The sequence below is a fragment of the Aphis gossypii genome, chromosome 2 (assembly GCF_020184175.1).
Source record: "Aphis gossypii isolate Hap1 chromosome 2, ASM2018417v2, whole genome shotgun sequence".
NCBI classification, from domain to species: domain Eukaryota; kingdom Metazoa; phylum Arthropoda; class Insecta; order Hemiptera; family Aphididae; genus Aphis; species Aphis gossypii.
Window position 1 is genome coordinate 88,832,993 of NC_065531.1, and position 21,297 is coordinate 88,854,289.

A 21,297-nucleotide genomic window follows, 5' to 3' on the forward strand; every position below is an offset into this window, starting at 1 on the left:
ATATCTACTGCATAATAGGTACATATGTACATAGTACATTAATGCAGCTTCGATTAACGTCAGGGTTGTAGGACCTGAAAATGTAGGTGCATTTTGTTAAGTAACTCAATGTATACCACCATATCAAGAAAATACTCACCGAAAACACTACAAGTGTTAGTAATAAATTGAATGGTTGTATTGCAAGTCTAAATTTACATCGAGCCAACGCAGAGTCGCCCATAATCACAACAGTTTGCGTTGGATATTCATTAGAGATGTTTTGTAAGGTGTTGGTCCAAATGTTTTTCATTTCGAAGACACAACTTAAGTCGAGTTCAAATGTCGTGTCACGTATTTTATATTTGATACACGGGTAATAAAATATTGGTAACATGTCACCTACAAGTTGAATTTATTTAACTCTCCACAACACAGTGGCGGATATCGGGGGGGGGTAATTGGTGGACCGCCCCCCCCTTGGGCTTTTTGTCACCACTATACATTATTACAAAATTGGCTACAACCATTGATTATAATTTATAAATATTTATTTACATTGGTATTTGGTGTTATCTGCTAATTGATTTTTCAGTTGTACAATATTTTTAGAGCCCCATAGAGTATCACTCTGTTTGATAGCACGATTAAAGATAGTACTATCATTCGGTGTCGCCACAGCCATGTGGTGATTGTTTACGCATAGTATCGTATTATTCGTATTGTCATTGCGTTTGCATGTTTAAAAGTTTTATTCGTGTACTGTTTTTTAAAATATAGTAGTTATGTCGAAGCGTAAAATTTCTTCTTATTTTACTTCAACTTCAGATAATAGTAAGCATTTTTGTCCTGACCAACCAAAACAAGTTGAAAAGGAACAACCAGTGATACTAGAAGTTCTAGAACCATTATTGATTGAACCGAGTATAGAATCATTAGAATCCAACACAATTGTAACTTCAAATAGTTCAAATTATATTGATATTGGCCAAGTAGTAAGTGGAAGCATAATATTGAATGATTTTATAAAATTCACAATACTCGAAAGAAATAATAATCCATCAGAAGACTTTGTATTTCCTTTTTCTTTACACAATAAAAAGGGAAAAGAAGAAAAACGGTATTTACGATTGAATCATTTTCAGAAATTCAGCTGGTTAGAGTATTCAAAAAATGAAAATGGGTTATTTTGTAAAATATGTGTACTTTTTTTAACCACTACAATGGGTGGTGCTCATAAAACAGAGCAGTTAAAAAGGTTGGTAACTAAACCTCTAAATTTATACTCAAAATTGCTTGGCAAAGATGGTGCGCTAGAAGTTCACAATAGTACTCATTATCACAAGAAAGCTGCTCAATGTGCAATAGATTTTAAAATTACATATTTGAACCCTAATAGAGAAGTAATAAATATGTTAGACTCTCAAAGAAAAAAAGAAGTTGCCGAAAACCGTGCTCGCATTAGACCAATAATTGAAACAATTATTTTTTTAGGACAACAAAATATTGCATTTCGTGGGCATCGAGATGATGGTAAAGTTTCGTTTGATGAATTTCCAATTGATAATTATAAATCTGTGATAAATGAAGGTAATTTTAAACAACTTCTTAAATATAGAGTAGCCTCTGGAGACCATGTTCTTAAAAATCATTTAGAAACGTCAACTGCTAGAGCAACTTATATAAGTGGATTCACACAGAATGAAATTATCAATTGTTGCAGTAAAGTTATTTTAGACAAAATTTATTCAGAAGCTAAAGAAGCAAAACAATTTAGTGTGATATTTGATGAAACAACGGATATTTCTAACATATCTCAATTAAGTTTAATCATCCGTTACATATTTAAAAATCAAGTAAATGAAAAATTTTTGGGATTCATTAATTGCCACGACTATATATTTGAAAAAAATAATGATAAATTGTTGAAAGATAGTGGGGTAAGTAATGATCCTATTAATGAAATTCAAGAGCCTAAAATAACTGGTAAAATTTTAGGAAATGCAGTTGTACAGCTATTGCAAGATTTTAATTTAAATTTAGATAATTGTGTAGGTGTTGGAACGGACGGTTGCTCAGTGATGGTTTCCTCGGCTAATGGAGCAGTTCAACAAATCAAACAATTTGCAAAAAATGCAGTTCACAGCCCTTGTTCTAGTCATGCCTTAAACCTGTGTATCTCAAAGTCTTCAAACATACAACTTATTCGAAACTGTGTTGGTGTTATTAAAGAAACCATATCTTTTTTCCATTCATCTGCCAAACGTAATTTTGTGTTGCAAAAACATTTAACTGGCCATAAATCACTTTCTAGCTTATGCGAAACGCGTTGGGTAGAAAGACATGATAGTGTATTGCAATTCAAAAATTCACTTGTCAACATTGTAGAGACTCTAACTGAAATTTCACAATGGAATGATATTACTTCATCAGCAAAAGCTAAAATTTTAATATCTGGACTCTGTACATGTGATTTTATTTTATCCCTTAATTCTTTATCTCAAATATTAAGTGTTACATACCCCATCAGTAAAATTCTTCAAAAACGAGATGAAGATGTAGTAACAGCATCAATACACATTAATAATGTTATAGATGTACTCCAAAATTATCGGTCAAGCTGTGAGGACAAATTCAAATGTTTATTTGACGAAAGCAAGTTAGTTTTTGAGAAACTTGATGTAGAAATAAAATTGCCTAGGCTCGTTGGTCGTCAAACTCATAGAGGGAATATAAATTCTGGATCAAATGATCCCTTGGACTATTACCGTATAAATATGTACATACCTCTTCTAGAAAGTATACTAGAAGATTTAAAATACAGATTTTTAAGTAAAGAAAATGAAAATATTGTAACCCTAATGTTGTTAGTTCCAAGTTGTATAATTAAAATAAAAGATGAAGAAACATATACCACTTTCAAAAAAATTATTCAAGTAATTACTTGTTACTCATTTTTTGAACATGTACCAGAAGAAATAATTAATGGAGAACTTGAACTTTGGTATGCTAAATGGAGTAAACAAGAAACAGAAGGTACTTTATTATTGGTTTTTGTTTAAATATATATATAATATTATGTATAAATATTTGGTTTAAATATTATGTTTATTTTGTTAGGGAAAAATATCTGTAAAAATGCATTAGATGCTTTGGATGAGTGTCATCAACATGTTTTTCCTATTCTTCATGAAGTTTTGTGTATTATATGTTCACTGCCAATCAGTGTAGCATCTGCGGAGCGCACCTTTTCTACACTTAGAAGGTAAATATAAAAAAAACATATTACCTATGTACTATTAAGTTAATAATATTAACATATAGCTTGGCTTTACTCTTTGATTTTAATAAGATTTATATACTATACCTATATTAATTATAATATTAATATGAATTATCAATTATAATAATATTTAATAGTATGCTGGTAATAGGTACTTCACATGCAATTATTACTTTTTCTTGCGCACTTTGCTTTGCTTATTTAGACTGAAAACATGGTTACGCTCCCAAATGGGAAATGAACGTCTCAGTAGTTTGGCTATGTTGCATGTGCATAGAGACATAGACATTAACATTGATAATGTCATTGACATGTTTGCGAAAATGAAAAACCGAAATAGAAATTTTATATTGTAAATATTTTATTTTTCAAATTTTACTTATTATTTTATTAATATTAATATACATTTTTGTATTATATTCAATACATGTTTTATATTTTTATGATTAAATAATACCTACAAATATTGACTTTTTTTTACATTTTAAATAAATATTTATACCTGTTGAAAAAAAGTGTTGTTATTTATATTTTTGTATCGATTATTCGATTATAGTTAAATATTTCCAAATAAAACAATGGGGGGGGGGGTCATGACGTCATTATCTCTGTGGATTTGAAATTTCACCCCCCCCCTCAGAACTAGGATATATCCGCCACTGCCACAACATGGTATAATATGGACCCAGATTAACGATTTCAAAAAAACTTACATCAATCGCATGACTGACCAATATTTTATTCTCAAACATAAATTATTATTAAGCAACTACCTACGTTGATAAATTAAACCAATCACTTGGTTATTTAGTATTCTAACTAACAATTTAAACAATATTATGTAATAAAAACAACTGCGGCGTAATTAACTAAAAAAAAAAAAAAAAAAAAAAAAATAGAAGTTCAACTCACGAGGAATTAGAAAACAATAATTACAGTTCCCCATTCGGTAATATAAAATATTATATAGTATGCAAGAAATGTGTTAACCTAACCTAACTTTTAACGTAACTATCAATTGATAGTTGATAACATAGAAAAGAATAGTGAATAGTGAATACCAATGTTCTTTTTCTATTGTTGAAACCACGGACCAAGATAAACATATACATATATATATATATATATATATATATATATCTTAGTCTGTGGCATAGAGTAATATAGAGAGGCCGTCCCATCTGTTTATTGAAGCAAAAGTGGATTCTATTTTACAGGTTAAATACTTCACCAAAAAAAATTATTGTAATGTATTTGGTACGATTGTCATAGTAACCTATACTGAGATAATAAAATGTTCTCAATGATAAAATTATGAATTCATTATATTTTTTTTTTGATTTGAATTTTTATTTGGAGCATTGAATACCGCCTACAAATTTAACGTTGTTTTATGTTTGCAGTTTTAAGTTTAGTACAGTTCTTGTGAATTTGTAAGTGTTTTTTTTCTATTATATTATTATAATATACTAAACATGCCAAGCTGTATAACTTGTGGAAGATCAGTTAGTAAAAGTTCAAAATCAGCGAATATAACTTTTCATAAGTACGATTAAAAAAATTAATCTTGAATTTAAAAATGTATTTGTAAAGTGATACTATGTAAATATACATTTGTTTAATTATAGATTTCCATCTAAAGAAAGTGTTCGAGAAAAATGGAATAACTTCTTATTAGAAAATGCTGTGAGTCCTGAAAATGTGTTAAAGACTAGTGTAATTTGTTCCCTTCATTTTGAACAGTCGTGTTTTGTGTTGGACAAAAGCAGAAAACTGTTAAATAAGTGTAGTTATCCATCAATAATTGTAAATCGAATAAAAGGCGTAAGTAAATCGTTTGGAGTAATATACTTAATTATTAAAATTACTAAAATTATTAAATTTTCAATAACGTGAATATTTTATTGCAATTATTGAATTATCATTATATTGTTATAGACCAAAAAAATGTGTGATGAAACTTTAACAAAATGTCGTATGACTTATGAAGCAAAACCAAATAGTTCTAACATTTTAAAATGTGATCGAAAATTAGTTAAAGTTAGTACCTATGTATTCATACATTAAGGATAAATCTAAAATACTATAGATTAATAATAGTATTTAAAATTATCATTTATTGTAGCTTCAGCATAACTTGTATGTATTTTTCAGATGTCTTGTAGCAGTAATGCAATAGAAGGAGTGTCATTTTTGGATGAATCAATTTTAAACACAGCATCAAGTATTTGTTCTGAGCCCGTTTCCAACAACAAAGTCTCGGTAATATTAATAAAATATGTTCAAATAAATACCGAATTATTATTTTTAAAACATGAAAATTGAAAATAATTTCAATAATGAATTTTTTATGAGGCTTTGATATAAATTAATTACCAAGTACCAACCTACAATATTTTTAGAAAAACATTATATTTATATTATTTAAAAATAACTTGTATGTATTTTTCAGTTGTCTTGTAGCAGTGATGCAATGGAAGGTGGTTCACTTTTGGATGAATCTCCATTAATAGTTTCTAGTAAAGTGAATAAAGACGACACACCACGCCGGCTGTTCTTAAAGCGTGGTATTCGAACACTATCAGCACAAGTTAAAATAAAAAACAAGCAGTTAAAAAGTCTCCAACAAACCATAAGACGGCAAAAACAGAGAATTGCTTCTATGGAATTGATTATTATGGAACTAAAAAATCAAAATCTCATTGATGAAGATACGAGTTTTTCATTATTTGAGTCATTTAGTAAGCATCAAGACCTTATTACTAACTGGAATAAAAAAAATTTAGGGAATAAAATTAAGAAAAAATATAGTCCAACTGTTAGACAGTTTGCTTTGTCACTTCATTTTTTTTCTACTAAAGCTTATGCATATGTACGCAAAGAATTTAATACGATCCTGCCTCATGTGCGCACGCTTAGTAAATGGTACAGGCATGTGAATGCAGAGCCAGGATTTACAGAAGAATCGCTTAAAGTTTTATCGCTTAAAGTAAAAAATTCGCCTTATACAATTTTTGGTGCTTTGATGATAGATGAAATGGCTATTCGCCAACATCTGGAATATGATGGAAGTAATTATTATGGTAGAGTAGATATGGGAACAGGAATAAATAATGATAGTTTAGAAATAGCAAAAGAAGTTTTAGTTTTTTTAGTAGTTTCAGTTAATGAAAATTGGAAATTGCCTGTTGGTTATTTCTTAGCTAAAAGTCTGAACAGTGAACAAAAAATAGGACTTATCCGCCACGCTTTACATGAACTGGAAACAACTGGTATTAAGATTATAAGCTTTACATTTGATGGATGTTCAAGTAATGTAACCGCAGCACAGCTTTTAGGCTGTAATTTTAATATTAATGCTTTAAATATTTCTTTTCCTTCTGGCTGTATAAATAATGAAAAAATTATAACGCTTTTTGATCCTGCTCACATGATCAAATTAATTAGAAATGCATTTGGTGAGAAGAAATGTTTTTTAGATTTTGAAGACAATATAATAAACTTTGAGTATGTTCAAAATTTATGTCGTTTGCAGGAAAAGGAAGGGTGCCACCTAGCTAATAAATTAAGAAAACAACACATATTTTACTTTAAACAGAAAATGAAGGTGAAACTAGCAACGCAATTACTAAGCCAATCTGTGGCTGATGCATTAAGGTTTTGTAAAGATACACTTAAAATTAAAGAATTTTGTAATGCCGGTGCTACAATTACTTTCATTGAGTTGTTTAACCATGGATTCGACATTTTAAACTCAAGATCCATCAACTGTATAGGACACAAAAAAGCACTTTGCAGAGAAAACATACAAGAAATTACCTTATTTACTCAAAAAATAACCGAATACATAAAAGGCTTAAAAGTTCAAGATAAAGATGGAATTTATGTACCAGTCTTACAGTCCAATCGTAAAACTGGATTTATCGGTTTTATTGTATGTTTAAATAGTGCACTACAATTGTATTCTACACTCATTGAATCTGATCAATTAGAATATATAAAAATGTACAAGTTGAGCCAGGATCACCTGGAATTATTTTTTGGTAACATTCGATCTCACGGAGGACATAATAACAATCCTACTGTCAGGCAATTCCGGTCAGCCTATCGAAAATTAGTAATTCAAACAAATAACGTTCAAAGTTTCAATACTGGCAACTGTTTATCATTAGAAGATATAGATATTTTACATTATTCCAGCTCCGATCCTGTTACAACATTAAATAACTGTTCTTCTGGATATAATGTAGATACTATTATTCAAGAAGACAATATACAAAATATAAACTCTTTTATCATGGATCACGACTACATTGGAGTTAATAGTAATTATTCTTTTAGCAACTTTTCAAAGGAAATAATTATTTATATATCTGGTTTTACAGTTTACAAACTAACCAATATCCTAAAATGTGATATTTGCAAAGAAGCATTGTGTGCAACTGATAGAGATTGTTTTTTAAATTCTCTTATATTTTTAAAAAATAAAGGAGGTATTAATGGAGGCTTAATTTATCCCAGTGATGATGTTATCGACATTTGCTTCATTACTGAAAAAACACTAAAAACTTTTGATTACACAAATAAAGCTGTGAATAAATTAAAAATACAATCTGAAGTTCTTATGTGCGTGAAGTTGGCCCCCCCACCATGGCTGATTTTTTTAAAAGTCATATACTCATTTTGCAAATAATTTGCAAACATTTGCAAATTGGTTTTCAGAATTTGCAAATCGTTTCCCTCTGCGGTATAAGCAAAATAAGACAAGGGGGGCCAACTTCACGCAGCCCCCCTCATTTTGAGCTAAGAATTTCAAAATACCACCAACATTTTGCAAATAATTTGCAAACATTTGCAAATCGGTTTTCAGAATTTGCAAATCGTTTCCCTCTGTGGTATAAGCAAAATAAGACAAGGGGGGCCAACTTCACGCAGCCCCCCCTTTTGAGCTAAGAATTTCAAAATACCACCAACATTTTGCAAATAATTTGCAAACATTTGCAAATCGGTTTTCAGAATTTGCAAATCATTTCTCTCTGTGGTATAAGCAAAATAAGACAAGGGGGGCCAACTTCACGCAGCCCCCCCTTTTGAGCTAAGAATTTCAAAATACCACCAACATTTTGCAAATAATTTGCAAACATTTGCAAATTGGTTTTTAGAATTTGCAAATCAATATTTATTTTCCCCGGTTGATTCGGAAAATATTCTAATATTTTGAAAATGAATTGATTTATAGATAAGTTAAATAAATAAATAAATAAATCTAAATTAAATAAAAAAATTGAAATTAGATAAAAAAGATCAAGTTGAATAAAAAAAATTAGATTAAAAAGGTCAAGTTTGATTAAAAAATCTAAAATTTTGAAAAAAATTTTTATTTATATTAGATATTTTATTCTATTTGGTCTTAGTTTAAATTGTATTTTATTTATTTTTGGATTTTTTCATCAAATTTATACCTTTTCTATTCAATTTAGATTTTTTTATTTAATTAGATCTTTATTCTGCTTGGTTTTATTTATTGAATTAAGATTTTTCTATTTTATTTGGATTTTTTTGTTTAAATTATACTTTGTAATCCAATACAGTGTAAACCATTTTGCAATTAATTTTAAAAACATTGGCATTATATGTTCTGAATTCACGCAGTCCTCTTTCCCTTTATAATTACGAATTTCAAAATGCTACTAGTAATTTTATTTAAAATAATTATAATAATTATTATTAATTATTAATAATTAATAGCTATATATATATATATATATAGATGATAATGATAAATGTTACTTGTTTTTGGTAAAAAAATGATTAATATATTATACTGTATTATTGATAAAAAACAAAATATGAATATTAATACAAATATATACGAAACATACGGTTTTGGTTTATGTATTGGTTGAACTTCTTAAAAAAAAATGGTTTTTCATCAAAGATTTTTATCTACCTATTGCATACCTACTATGGTGTTATAAATAATAATAATAATGATAATGTATCTTTTCAATATAATAATAATAATATTTAGAATAAGTACTGAGTTTAAATTAAACAAAAATATGGCTGTACACTAATTCAGTAATCAAATACACTTGACACCTATAGGTACAGAGCGATTTCATACGTTTTAAATTTTCATTTAACAATCAAGTTTCAATAAACAATTGTAAAAAAATATAATTATATGTCTTTTATAATATAAAGGCAATACACTATTAACTATTATTATTTAAGATAGTGTTTTAACTGTGTATACTATATGGTGTGTATTGTAATTTGTCATTGCTTCGTGTTGTCGCTAGCGTGTTGTATTCCGTTGGGTTTTCCAATTTTTATGTAGTGGAAACGTCTATAATAATGCTAATGTCTAATTCTGTAGTCAACAATAATATTCTTGGCTAAACTTGGACAAATGAAAACGATATTATTAAAATATATTATATAACTAATGTGATTCATTTCTCATTTGAAGTCCAGTGCAGTCACATGCCCCTGCATTTTGTTTAAATTATTTATATAATTTATGATATCCAGAGTTTTTTAAATATTTTTATTAAACAACATCGTGTTTATAATGGTAAGTTTAGAAATATTTTAAATTACAATAGTATATATTGATTATTATATGTTACAATCCATATAGGTAAGATTCTTTTAATGGTGTATAAGGTGTTACGTTAAGTACTAATTTAATAGGTATTTGTAGGACGTAAAGAAGTTATAATAATTAATTTTTACCTAGACATTTGACATAATAGTTGGAATTGTATCTAAATGATTAGTTAAGATAAATTTTAATTTTTTGATTATCTATTTAAATAGTCAGTTACTTTATAGTAGACAATATGACAATATTTTTTGAATATATTTATGTGTATTAATGTAAGTATTAAACATAAGCCTTATAATTAATCAGTAGTAGTTTTAAGGATGAGATAAGTGAATAACCACCTAATTTATACAAAATATAAAACGATGACCTGTTAATATTTTGGTAATGATGGGAGAGTGATCACCTTCATTAAAAAAACCGTTTGTCAGAATGTATAACATCTATATTTATAATAATATGTCCAACCCGGCGAGCGAGTGCAGACAGTCTGACTGTACATACTGTATTCTAATCTTAGTCGTAGTCGATTCGAGTCGTCGATTGACGCACGCCGAAAACAATATATACAAAATAATAATATAATAAAAAAGTAAATTGAACAAATAAAAATAGATTGTTAATACTGTCGCCGTGGTCTGCACGACGCACGGCGATAACACAATATTACACAACATAATAATAATAATATTAAAAATCACTACTAGGTATTTGTAGGACGTAAAAAAGTTATAATAATTAATTTTTACCTAGACGGCTAGACATTTGACATAATAGTTGGAATTGTATCTAAATGATTAGTTAAGATAAATTTTAATTTTTTGAATATATTTATGTGTATTAATATAAGTATTAAACATAAGCCTTATAATTAATCATTAGTAGTTTTAAGGATGAGATAAGTGAGTAACCACCTAATTTATACAAAATATAAAACGATGACCTGTTAATATTTTGGTAAGAATAATTGAATTACATTTTTTTTTTGATTTCAATATAAATTTTGAATATTAGTGAAAAAATTATTTGATTTTGATATTATTTGATTTCTTAGATAGACTAGCGATTTGAATCGATATTTAAAATCGATTTTGAATTTGTTTTCAAGTCCTGAACATCAGTAACTTTGTTTTAAATTTTCAAATCTAAGATTTAAAAAGTAAATTTTTTATGCATTTCTAACTCCAAATAATTTGCAAATTTTGCGATTTTCACGTATTTTGTCAAAATTAAAAATGCAGACGTTCATAAAAAAATATTGTAGATTTACGCTCAATTTTGTTTTTAATTGCACTATCAACAATTTACGAGAAACCTTGTGTTATATTTTCAAGTTTTTTGGCGGAGCGGACATTTTTTTATAGATATTAGTTTAAAATGATTATTTGTTAGTAATGTCTCGAATGATAATTTTGTAATAATATTATTTTAATATTATTTTACAATTAGGTATACCTACATAAGTAAAAAAAAACAAAGTCAAATGGGTACCGCTCTGCTGTACAGTTGGTCACTATTATTTATGTGTTAAATTTGGATACAATGATAGTTATCATTGTATACCAAAATCGATTCTGAACTTAGATGATTTGTCAGCCTACAATATATTTTCCAGTGGATAGTGAAAAAGGGGGTTTATATTTTAATACTCTGAATACCCCAAAATTTAAGTTCTTTTATAATTATTATAAGCCAAACGTATGGAAAATCTATGAGTATGGCTGGGAATTTGATGCAAAAGAATCTTATATTCTGGTGTTTTGATACGTTGCTCCGAGAGTATAAAATATATTTTGGATCATATTGATGATTTTAAAATAATCTTTTTTTAACAAAATTAACCTTAAATACATTTTTTCACGATTTTAGTGCAATTTCTTAGTTTTTATTGGTACGAATAATATATATTATAAAAAATATAAATTACATAGCACGACAAGTCATTGTTGATAACAATGATAACAATTTTATCATAGCTAGGTATTACTGCAAATTAATAACCATTTACTGCATCCAGAACTAAACAAGTAACATATACTATAGTTACCTACTATATAGTATAGTACAATACTATAAAAATAAAAAATATTTTTTTTTCAATTTTTAAGCCATAATAAATATCATCATCTAAATGAATTTTTATATTGATTTTTTGAGTTACTTACAATTTTTGCATTTTTTAAGGGTATTAAAATCCCTGCCTTACTTATGAGAAATTTTTTATTACATTTTCAAGTATTTTGACTTGGCCAAAACAATTTAATCGATATTTATTTAAAAAAAACTAAACAGAAACAAATATTTTAAATGCCTATATGTAGCATTAAAATGAGCGAAATATTAGAATAAATAGTATTGGTAACTTCTTACTTTTGATCGCTCCGCTCAGAATCTATAATATCTAACCTTACAAAGTTACAAACGGAGTTAAATTGTTTTCTCTTTCTAACACTTAAGATTTTGACTCTGATCATTCTACTGTCATGTGAAAGTTAGGTGGAACACATTTGAATTGCATATCATTTAAGTAATGAAGTATTAATTTATTGTGTAATTGTATAATTATTTTAATATTAACGAATTATGATGTCCGTGAACTCCGTATACCAGATACAAACTTATAGCTCAGTTAGTGTATGTATCAGCTAATATTAATGTAATTTATGTAACTATGTAATTGATTTTTCTGAATAAATAAATAAATAAATCATATGTACATAACTTTTATCTTATATTGTTTACGTTTCATTAACAATTTTAGAATAAAACAAAAGGGAGGAAACCAGCTGTGGATCCAAATGTATTATTTAATATTTTGAAAGAAAAAAAAGATGAGATTTTTAGTGACGGCAAGTTGGTGCCAGTATCTAATAATATATGGACTGATGTATCAAATAAATTGCAAAACAAAATTTCACCAAATAGTATTTATATATCCATCTATCATGACAGAAATAACTGGAAAACTGAGTTAAAAAAAATACTTGGTTTACTGAATACTTCTGCTAGTGAGAATGGTAGTGTTGATGATGATGAAAGTTCATCATCATCTGAATCGGTTGAATCGGAATATTGTTCTAGCCGAGAACTTTTTGAGTTTGAACTTGCATATGATAAATATAGATCAATTTTACCAAGGCCGGTTGATTATAAAAATAAGGGTAAAACAAGAAAATATAATATTTTAAAACCACATGCTTGGTCTGACGTCATTAATGATGAATTTTTATTAATATATAAGTTACCATGTAGTTTTGTCTATAAGAGAGCCAAAGTGTGTTTTGAGGCTAGTCAAAGTTCAAAATTTATAACATGTGAAGGAAAATGTAAGGAAGAAACTTGCGGTGCAATACTTTCAGGATGGAGTAAAGAAAAACCAAAAGAAGGAGAACCATTAAAAATATCAATTTTAACAAAAAATACTATTGGAAAGGAGACACAACACACAAAAAAACGACCATTGAAGGGTGAAAAACGGCAAGTTATTGGAAAGCAGTTGGCTAATGACTTGGCATGCAATTGGAGGCGGAAAAATGTTGAAAATATAGAGTTTGGACGTATTTCACCACCTAATTTATACAATATAGATATACTGCGTAAAACTAAACAGGAGTACAGGGACCGATCCCTGGGTATCACTACTAAAGATCCTGTTAATTCCCTTATTGAATTCAAACACAATTCATCTTTTTCTGGTTCAATTCACAGTATTGGAATTGATCCATTTATGGTTCATTATTGGAGTAGACACCAAATAATGATTTATAAAGATGCTAAGAAGGAATACTGTCGACTATCTATAGATGCCACAGGAGGACTAGTAAAAAAGATAAACCGAACATCATTAAATATATCTTCGGCGTATATTTTTTTATATGAAGCTGTCATTTCAACAAGTTTCGGACATTTACCAGTGGCTCAAATGTTATCCGAAAAACAAGACACTTTGACCATATGTAATTGGCTTTCTAATTGGAAAAAGAATGCTATTCATGGACCAAATGAAACGGTTTGTGACTACTCGAAAGCACTTCTTGGGGCTTTAACAAGATCTTTCTGTGATGGAATGAGTCTTAAAACATATAATGAAACTTGTTTTTTAATAATGCTTGGGATTAAAGACACACGGTTACCTAAATGCTATATTCGTCTAGATGTAGCACATATTATAAAAGTTTTTTGTAGATTTAAATGTTTTACTGGAAAAAAACAAAAATACTTAAAAGAATTTTATGTTCGAGGGTTAAGCTTGCTCTTAACTTCTGAAGAATTGTCAGAATTTAAAAATATATTAGAATCGTTATTGACAGTGATGATGTGTGAAACAGATGGATGGGTGACTGACCATGATAAAGTTGAAAAATCTCCATCAGAAAAATGTAGAGAATTTATTTTATCTTTAATGCGATCAAATGTACATGACAATTCGTCTGATAACGAAAATGACCATACTGAGCTAACAGAGACTGATATGCTACCAGATTTATATTTATATGATCAAGACGAATCTGACCAAGAGAGTAATGTAGATACCAGCGAAATCGAAAAGTTCTTAAATAACATAAAGGAGACAAGCTACCAAAATTCTAAAATTAAAGGTACGTTTATATAATACCTATCTATTTTTTTTTAAATATTGGTATTCGTAATTTTCACGGGGGTTTAATTTATTTTTAAAATATAAATACACATTTTTATTAATTAAATATTAAAAAAATCATTCTCAATTCAAAAATAGTAGGGAATTAGTTTTTTTTTTAATATACTACTTCTATAATAAAACCTATAGAGTTTAATCGGAGAGAGAAAGAGACAGAGCCTTCTTTAAAAATTTAATGCAATGTGTTTACATGTTCCAACTCCAGTTAATAATATATATTAATAAAACATCTGTGTAGGTAACTATTATTTGTGTGTATAATAAATAGTTTAGAACTATAATATTCTGAAAAGGGGATTGGTGGTGTCTCTAGAGTGTTTAAACTTATTATTTTTTTTCTCGAAATGTTCACATTTTCTCCCCTTCTCCTTGAAATCCTAAATATTGATAATTTATAATTATTTACCGACGATTGAAAAATTTAAATTTTATTTTTACCAATTGTTGATGTAATTTTTCTTACAAACACATTAAAATACATATAACAATAATTCGATTTATGAGTTTCCAGTTTTAAAAATATTTGTTCTTTTGATATTTTTTTAAATTAAAAAATTATATATTATGGTTTATTCTAAATAATATTCCTAACTATCACAATTTGAAAATGTTCAGCAACATCGTAGTAATTTTCTTGTTGTGACTATCGGTGTAATTCATATTACTATATTATGATTATTATGTACCTAATGAATTATTGTTATGTATTTTCAGGTAATCGTATATCTGCTTATTTCTTACCCGAGTTAACAAAAGATGTATTGCGTGTGTGTAAAGATTTCCCACTTTGGAGTAGTGTTATGAAATCAAGTTTCGGGTCACCATATAAAATTGCTTCATCGGCTTCAGTTGAGTGTGATTTTAAAGAATTGAAAACTCAAATTTTAAGGTTTGATGTGCGCCCAATGGCTGTTGATAAATTTGTAGTTACTCACCTGAAGAGCATCGATAGTAATACACAAACTTTTTCGTAGTAAGCAACTACGAAATGCTAACTCAGACAATGATATGATATCACCACAATTAGATTATAATATAATTTCTAAAGATATTTATGCGGTAAATTCAACAGAGATCATAAAAAATAATAAAAAAAACAAAAATTGTACTTTAAGTGATGACAATTTTGTAATTGGTATTAAAAAATCCAATTGTACATTATCAGATGACGATGGAACAAGTTCAAGTGATGAATCTAAAATATCTACAAATTCTTTAGATGAAATAGAAAATTGGCGTGGAAGGGATCCGAAGAAATATTACTTCCAGTCAAAAGCGCGAAGGCTAAAAAAAGGGTAAGACAGACAAAATATATGGAATCGACACCAGAAATTGAAAAAATTGTATCCAATAGATCAACACGTTCATCCAAAAATAATTTTTTAGTCAACGGTAATATGACTACACCTATAACGATGAAAAAAAAACGTTACCTGGTACACAACACATGCCCATTTGATTCAATTTCAGTTTTAATTGCAATGGCCTATATAGATATACCTTCATACAAAAATTTCATAGACATAAATTCAAATATTTTTCTTAAATTTTGTCAGAAATTAGCCACCAAACCGTGTTCTACAAATATATATAAAGAGCGGTTAACACTTCTTCAAAATGTTTTCCTTGAAGACACCGGCGTAACAGATGTCAAACTTATAGATGCGAGATGCAACGTGAGTTATATAATCACTAGTTTTTTAAAAAGTGCGCCATCCGCCGTTGAAAAACGACAATGCTTCAACTGTACAACAGCAAAAACAACACCAAGTCCAACAATAATTTTAAACTCAAAAAATAGCAATTTATATAATTTGGAGAGTAGTTTGAGAGAGTACACTGAAGAAAAAAAAAATAAATGCACAGAATTAAACTGTGAAGGATTTTTAACTATAACTAGAATTCTGGGAAATCATTTATTTATCGAAACCGATTTTGTTGATGAACAGAACGAGTACTCACTGACTGACTTGCAGTATAGCATGACAATTGACAATATCAAGTATTGTATATTATAATTATTTTAAAATAAAATATTATTTAATAAATTGTTTTGAATAATGTTTAGATATATATTATCCGGAGCTGTTTCATATGGACATGACTATTATGTTGCGTATGTACATCGAGAAAATAGCTGGGAAGTACACAATGATATGGCGAAAAAAATAAAAAGGACCCCTAGCTCAACGAAAATAAGACCTCATATAATTTTATATGTGAGAGAATAAAAAAAAGAATTCTCAAATTACAAAATGGGTAACAAAAAGTATTTAACATTTTTTTCAATGATTGAAAGTTAAGTTTCTTATCAAAAAAACTAAAAAGGTTTATTTTACGTTATTTTTAGAATTATATTATGCATTTATATTAAAAGATGAATAAAAGTAATTATCATCAATAATTATGAATACAAATTTAACTTTAAATTCTTTTAATTTTCCTTTAACACCTTTAATTCTATTGGTGGCATGACTCCAATATCTAGCACAAAAATTAGGTAATACCACAAAGCACTGAAATACTATACTGGTGAAAATTCTTTTTGAGATAGGTATGTGCATGAACTTCTAAATGACGAAAACTATTAACAATGACTTTGAAATAATAAATAATGATAATTTTAAATTATTAAATATTAATAATTATTAATATTATTATTATTTACTTTAAAGTAAACTTATAATATTCAATAAATAATAATTCTGAAAACCAATATGCAAAATGTTGGAAATAGTAGGAAACAGTAGATATATAATATATATATATTGTGTAAAAACTATTTTAATCTATATATTTATTTATATTACATATCTATGGGTCTATACTCTATAGTACATTCCTCCATATAATTATACAATATAATATTTTGGAATTAACGATTGCCAGCATAAACAAACTTGCTTGTTCCCTCGTTATCACTGCCCACTATCAGACATAACTCACATGGTTCAGGAGGGAAATTAAAGCGGCAATTCAAATATTCAAGATTCTAACTATACTCGCGGATTTTTAGACAATGAGTAAAAAAAAGAAAATTCAAACATTTAAGTAAAAGATTCAAGATCCTACGATCAGTAAATTTTTAAAAATAACAAAAATCGAAAAAATTTTAGTAGTAAAAAGTTATTTGACACGTTAATTTTTGATTTCAAATTAAAACCTAACTTAACTTAAATTTAATCACTCCTAACATTTTTTTAATTGAATAATCCTCAAACTTTTTTATAATTATTCTAAGCTTTACTTATGGACAGCATAGTATTAAATTTTCAATTCTTAGCTTTTGATAGTAAGTAAAACATTTATAAATTTTTAACTACCAAATAGTTAACAAATATTCATGATTTCAAATTTCAGTTGTCTATAAATAGCTCAAAAAAAGTCAAAATATTTTGAAAATTAAATCACGTAAAGGAAACGCCAATCTTAATAACTGGTAAAATTTTCAAGTATCTACGACTTATACTTTTTTTCGAAAAATAACAAATATTTAAAATCGTTTGAGGATAAATCGTTATCGTTACGCTATTTCGTTAAAATTTAAAATTCAAACGCACTTAAAATTTTTCCTATAATGATGCTTCAAGTTTTCTCTATAGATACTTAAAGGAAAACTTATGAAAAATCTCGTATTAAATTTTCAACTCTTAGCTACTTATACAAACATTTTTATGAATTATACCTACAAAATAAATTGCAAATATTCATGCTTTTGACGAATTTTTGTCAATATTTGAACTTCAAATGCTAATAAAAAAAAATTGTGCCTATGTATTCTTATAATTTTTTTAATCACTATAAGAATAACTTATGAGGAACTTTGTATTAAATTTTCAAGTATTTTGATAGGGCCAAAAAAATTTTATCGACACTTCAAAAATATTTTTTCAGAAAAATTGAAAATTTCAGTTGTCTATAAATAGCTCAAAAAAAGTCAAAATATTTTGAAATTTAAATCACGTATCTTAATAACTGGTAAAATTTTCAAGTATCTACGACTTATACTTTTTTTATCGTTACGCAATTTCATAAAAATTTAAAATTCAAACACTCATAAAAATTTTTTGTCTGAATCCGGTAGTTTTTTTTACAGATATTTGTAGAAAAATTTATGGAGAACCTTGTACCCAATTTTCAAAACTTAGTTATAAAAGAAAAAAATTTTATGATTTTTCAACTTCAAAATTACTTGCAAATTTTCACGTTTTCGACAGATTTCGTAAAAATTTGAAATATAAACGCTTATAAAAAAAAATTGTGAAAAACGATTTTTAATTTTTTTTAGCTACATTAAAAACAACTCATAAGGAACCTTGTATTAAATTTTCAAAACTTTTTGGTTATCCAAAAATTTTTTATCGACACTTTAAAAAAAATTTCTCAAAGAAATCGAAAATTTCAGTTGTCTATAAATAACTCAAAAAAAATCAAAATTTTTTGAAAATTTAACTATATACGGATACCACTGACATTAACATTTGGTGAAAATTTCAAGTATTTTCAGTGATTAGTTTTTGAATTACAACCATAAAAAAAATCGATTTGGTCGAAAACTGGTTTTGCGTAAAAATTCCCGTTTTTCCGTCATTTTTTTTGGTTTTTTTCCTGGCGCTTTTGAAAACTATTGGAAATTTTTTTAAAAACTTTTTAAAATCGGAGCACTTTTACTGCTCCAAAACGTGGTGACAGACACAAAAAAAAAAAAAAAAAAAAACACACATCTTTGTAAAATCAATACATTCTTCACTCCGTTCATAATCTAAAAAAATATGGTTACTTTAAGTGAACTTTTTCTTCAGTATTTTAAATTTTTAATTCAAAACTTATTAGAGCAATATAGTGTTTGTGTATAATTAGTGCTTTTTTACAACACTGGCCTTTAAATCACCTAATATATTTTAATCCAATAAAATATTAATCATAACTAAACAATATATTAATCAATAAGCAGTAATCATTATAATACATACATTGATCAGTTTCATTTTCTGTTGTATTTGATGGTGAAATAAATAAGCCATGTTCTGGAATGTGGTCCTGGGTCAATACTGAATGATCATTTGTATGAGATATTTTTATTCTTTTTTGAGCTGAACCAGGAAAATCAGAATTTTCAGTGATAGTGTTTAAAATAAGTTCAATATTATCAGTGGTTTCAGCTTCATTTTCAACAGAATGATTTGAATCATGTGACTATGTGTCAAATATATTTGCCGGTATATAACTTTTATCTTTATCAGAGTCATCTCCTGTTGATTCTGAAATAGAATATTGTCTAAAAATCACTAATTCTTTAAAATGTATTTAAGTTATAATATGGATGATAGATGAACGACAAATACATAATACACAGTGCTTGATTTGGAAAAAAATAAAAGGGGGACTCATCGGATGTTTGATGAACGAGCGTTCCACATAAAATTAACTGTCACATTACCGTGGGGGGCAAATAGAAGGGGTACGCTAAAAAAATTAAAAAAGAAGGGGGACTCTGTCTCCCCCAAATCAAGCACTGTATTAATACATCAGATATAGAAGATACATAATATAAGATATTATAATAGAAGTTATTATTTTTTATTATAATAATAAAATTTATAATCTTGTTTTCTTATCTTTTTTATATTATATACCTACTCATGAAAAGACAGAAAGTAAAATTATATTACTTCTATTATTATCAATAAAATATCTTGTTATGTTATATTATAAGTATATAATGTATATTGGACACAATATGTCCATAATTTTAATAAATTAAAATAAAATAAATCACCACTAAGATGTAACACATAAATTATAAATGCTAAGAAAGTTTCAATACAAACCAATTTCAGATTCTTCAAAATACATTGGAGGATTTGGTAATTTTGATAAAACAGTTTCTGTTGGTATGTTATTTTTGGTTCTTTTGACAGTTTTTGTGACCTTATCATCTTCATTCGATGACAATTCTGAAGTTGCTTGTGCCTTAGTTGCTTTGGCTTCAGCTTCTTGAAAGCTAGCTATAATAAAATTATGAATTTGCTCATTTATTATCTATACCTACTATTATGAAGTATGCATTTTGTAATTTTTTAATTGTATAAAATATTAATACTTACTAATGATGGTCAACAAAGTCCTTGCTTTATATTTTTTAAAATTTATTTCATCAGGTTTAATCCTACGTTTAATTGATGTTTTAGTATCCATTCTATTGGTCTTATTAGGCCACTCACAAAAACCATTTTTGAACCAAAAGTCTGGTACAACATCCACCGTATTATCAGTTTCAAATTAAACAACAGTCCACATACTATAAAATAAAATATTTTGAAATAAAAGTGCTTTTTTTTTTTAATAATAAACAAATGTATAGGTACAGCACACATTCGATATAGAAATAATTAGGGCCCGGATTTATATGCTCTAAAAACCTAAGAAATATGTACTATAAAATATGCATTTATGCTCTTATTTTATAGAAATATACCCTATAAAATAAAAAATATGCAAAAAAATCGATTAAAAAAAAAATTTATTTTCATTATTTTTATATTATGTTCTAATAAATAATACAATATTTTTTTGATTCTTTTTTTTTACTTTCAAACATTTTGTAATTTCAATCTGAAAAATTAAAACTAAAATATTTTTATTAAATAAATTATGTGATTAAACGAAAATTAATACATACCAAAAGCATTCGCATTGCATTGTACCACGAATGTTTTTTTCAGGTTTTCAAATGTGAAAGTTCGTCGATTATCAGCCAAT

General features: G+C 27.2%; 1 pseudogene; it reads right to left on the bottom strand.

Annotated features, from left to right (window-relative positions):
- LOC114119811 (uncharacterized) overlaps positions 1-20,835 on the bottom strand; it is a 36,656-nt pseudogene extending 15,821 nt beyond the window's left edge.
- Between the last annotated feature and the right edge of the window lie 462 nt (positions 20,836-21,297).